Genomic DNA, 4313 nt, shown 5'->3' with positions numbered 1-4313 from the left:
TTGGAGGCGATTTGTTTGTGGCCACCCCAAACGGGATTGAGGCGTCTGGCAATAGATAAATAGATAGATAGAATTCTGGAACTGTCTTCCTCCTTCTGCCTTTCTCCTTCATACTTACAGACATTTGGAAAGGAATGTATGCTGAACTAGGATTTTTTTATGTTTAGATAATTTTGAAAAGGACAGGAAGCCTTGGGTTTCATCTTTTTGCATGAAAATGGGGTTACCCACTTCATTCAAATTCCTCCATTTAGAAGTCTCTGCAAAGTTAGGCAAAATGGTCCGCCTTTCGCGATAACGCATTTATACACTGTGTCATGCGTGCAAAGTGGTTAACTGTCATCATTCTCATTCTCACATTTCAGGGAATGTTTGTGGTGCTGGGGATGGGGTTCCTGTTGAGTGTGTTGGTTCTGGTGGTTGAGGCTGTGGCTGGTGGGGCCAATACTAGGTGGGGCAAACGACCAAGAGGACCCTGACAGCCAATCATCCTTCACCCTAGGCTCCACTAGACTGCTGTTCTACACTTTTAAGTGCGACTAAAGATAGAGTCTGGAGTTATGGATTTGAAAATACATTGGCATGATTTGTGAATTACTGCAGATATTATTTGCACCAACTCCGAAAATTAATGAATTCAAAATTTGTTAACTTGTCTCTTGCTTTCTTCTTCATTTAATAGGCAGTAAGTGGTAGATGGTAAAATAATGTATATAATTACAATGCCTGTGTTAAACTATTAAAACAGTTACTTTAGACTGAAGAACTTTGAAGACACCAACGATATATGGCCCGTGTACATTGTCATGATAGCTCCTAATTTTGTGCATTCTTATATTACTTTTCATGCACGAACATTAACTCTGCTGGTTGGAGCCAGCAAAAGTTAAATATAACGGCCACTGTTTATCAAAGAGAAATGTTTCCTTGACTACAGCACACCAAATATTCTTAAATCTCCCATTTGCCACGTGTGTGCCTAGTGTCTCTCAAAAGTTTAGGCAATATTTATACCTAAATAATTGTTTCTGCTGCTGTAACAATGAATTCTGCACTGTTTGGTGAAAGTACGATGATTCTTAAGTTTTGTGTGATTGGGAACTCAGAGGCTAATTTGTCATAACTGGGCACATAAAGGCTTTGTTCTTTTAATGATAATTTTAAGTAAGCTGGCAAACAAAGGTTTTGTTCTTTTTAATGGTAACATTAAATTGTGGTCCCTACATATCTAGGAAAAAAAATGTATGAATAGCGAACATATGCGAATTTTACGGATCTTCTCTGTTTTGCTTTCCTTATTCTGTCGAGTCAAGCCACCAAGTCTACTATAATTAAACTTTTGTAGGTCCAGGTGTGTGGGATATTGAAATGTGACCACAGAAGTTCAGTGCTAAACTATGTGCGATATTGCATGGTATAAATATACATCTTGAGTAGCACAGCACTGACCAAGAGAAGTGCAAATTTACATCCTGACTAGCACTGGGTTTACCAGCTGCCTTGTATTTACACATTAACCCCCCCCCAAAAAAAAAAAAAAAACGCTACTAATTAACGTGACTGAAGCACAGGAACTTCGATCATGCCTCAGAATGAAAGTAACATAGTTAATCTCCTTAATATTTAATACTTATTGTATAGGTTTGTTAATCCAGATTTGTCACTTCCAGCTACTTTATGTTGCTTGGCACAACGAAAACAGTTTCACTGTAAAAGATATACAATACCAGTTTCAGTAAAATGTACATTACATCAGTTACTAGGCAGAGTGCAACAATGAAGAAAATGACAAATGGAATATCAATATAAGAGAAATATAAAATATAACTTACTGATGGTTTTAAATTATCTGATAATACTTCACTACAGTACTTAGGAGTACTGTATCAAAATACCTATCATAATCTCAGTGCCTACAGGACATGGATAAAGATTAGCTATGTCTATTGCCAAACTCAGTACTGATCACACTTTAACACAGATCAGACATTGACACTGATCACACATTTATACAGATCAGTTGTATAAAGGCGTGCTCGTGTGACTACAGTACAGCTGATAGGCATATAGGAAGGTGTATCAACAAGAGGTGATGATATTGACATATTCATGGCATCTGTCCCCTTTCACTAGCCTCTTACTTCCGACTGCCACATACAGTACATCTCCACAGTATGAGTTCCGAGTACGCGATCCCCCCTTGTACGCGAAGACCTATTTTGTTTTTATTTTAGTGTATTTTTTTATTAGTACATGAATTGAGCTCCTTGTGAGACGGGCAGCGCAGAGTGCCCCAAATCCGGGGTTACCCCGAGTTCTCGACATTGCCCCCCCAAGAAATGATAACAGGTAAAGGTCTATCTATCTATCTATCTACCTATTGCCGGATGCCATAATCCCATAAGGAGTGGCCATTTGACTTTGAGTTATTGGTTTTACGGGGAGGGGCACTAACCCTCCACCAACCCACTTGTTGACACGTTGGGAGCATGTATGGGTTGATTATATGGTTACCACCCAGCGTTGTAAATGGTTTCTTGGCTTATAGGAAACCATTTAGCTTGTCACTCAATGTAAAGCCACCTGTAAAGGAAAGAAGAGCAATAAGAAGTGATCGGAATAATGGGAAATACAGGAAGAGAGGAAGGCAGGCACAGAAAACGAATGATAAAGGCTAAGGAAGAAGTAGGCAGCACTACATCAAGTGACTGGATGATGGTCGCCACCACCTACCACCAATGGTTTACCTAGGAAAGCCATAATCTTGTAGGTTTACTTTATCTAGGGTAATATGTCTTAGATAGTTTACCTGTATAGTACAAAACTTAGGTCTGAAAAGCATCTCAAGGGTTGCCCATGATGGGAGGGTGCCGCCCATATGTAATTCTTCCCATAAGTTTATGTATTCACAGTACACGAATTCCTAGTACGCGACGTCCTCTGCCGCCCATATAGGCGCGTATTAGGGGGATGTACTGTAATTCCTTAGAAGGGATGTCGCCGGTGTCAAGGAATTATTAGGCGTCTTTCACACAAAGGCCTTTAGCTAACAATCATATAATATTGAATCTGGGTGAACAAAGGTATCAGAAAACCCTGATATATAAACACTCATAAACACCTGTATATGTTAGGTGTCATCACTTTGCGGACATTTATGATACACCTGTGATCTTTATATTTGATCAGTTTATGGCTACTTATAACTTAAACACCAAAACTGATACATAGGGTTAACCCTCATCCCACATTACAGAGTTTATTCACCAACAATAAATTAATACTGGTGACAATAATCTGAAAATTACTTGGATACGATATGCTTAAAAACAATCTTCGCTAAATAACTTTAGGTCCAAGACAGTGGCATATAATGACAAACGTTGGTGCAGAACTAACCTACAGATGAACAAGACAAGTTCTCTTTCATCGTGCTGAATAGAAAACCGAAGCAATCGAACTGAAGAACGAAGCGGGGAAACCTCCCCTCCCCACCCCCAAAAAAAAAAGAAAAACAAAAGAACAAACTTATGGTCATAACTGAGTAAAATCTGTACGTAAAGGAAGATTATAAATCATCGAACTCTCCCCCCACCCCCGTCAGAAGTAAAGGGTCCGGGCTTAGACTACTCAATCCTGATCAGGTCTGGTGCGAGTAAGGGGATGGGTCCATTATGATGTGGTAGGGGTAAACCAGCTCTGCTGTCGGGCGCTGCTGCAGATGTCACTGATTGCACTGCACAGTTGACCTTCATGCGATGTGGTGCAGTAAGGATCTGTGTTAAGCCCTCACTTGTCAGTTGTAGGTGAATTCAAAGTCCGGGAATGATTTTATGATTAAGTATTATGCACTCGTTTACACATTTACCCTCCACCATGCCAGTCCTGTAACTAAGGGAGAAGGAGCCGGGGCACTCCTCTTGAACTGAGTATGTCAGCAAAATTTGAAGGAGGCCAGACCTTAGGTAAGGGTGTTAGGTCACGTCCGCCCTACTTAGAGCACTTATAGACTACTGGTAGAATACACTTACAACATACATACTACTGTGATACAAATGGTTACAATTTTCCCTCCCGGTATTGAAAAATCGTGTCTCCTGACACAGAGGGTGGAGGTATAAATGAATAATATGGTAAGAGTGTCACTGGATAGATAATACAGTTAACTGTTGACTACATGGGTGTATAATAATAAAAAGGGTATTATATTGTAATGCAAGGAGTTGGATGCAATAAGGAAGGAAATATATTTACAGTACATGGCCATGTTGGAAAGGCAATGAAAGTGATAAGTATTAATAAATGTAAAAGTA

This window comes from Coenobita brevimanus, chromosome 8 (assembly GCF_032717465.1).
Source record: "Coenobita brevimanus isolate Jiangsu-jjx chromosome 8, ASM3271746v2, whole genome shotgun sequence".
In the NCBI taxonomy this organism is placed as follows: domain Eukaryota; kingdom Metazoa; phylum Arthropoda; class Malacostraca; order Decapoda; family Coenobitidae; genus Coenobita; species Coenobita brevimanus.
Note: the sequence above shows the minus strand (reverse complement) of the source record.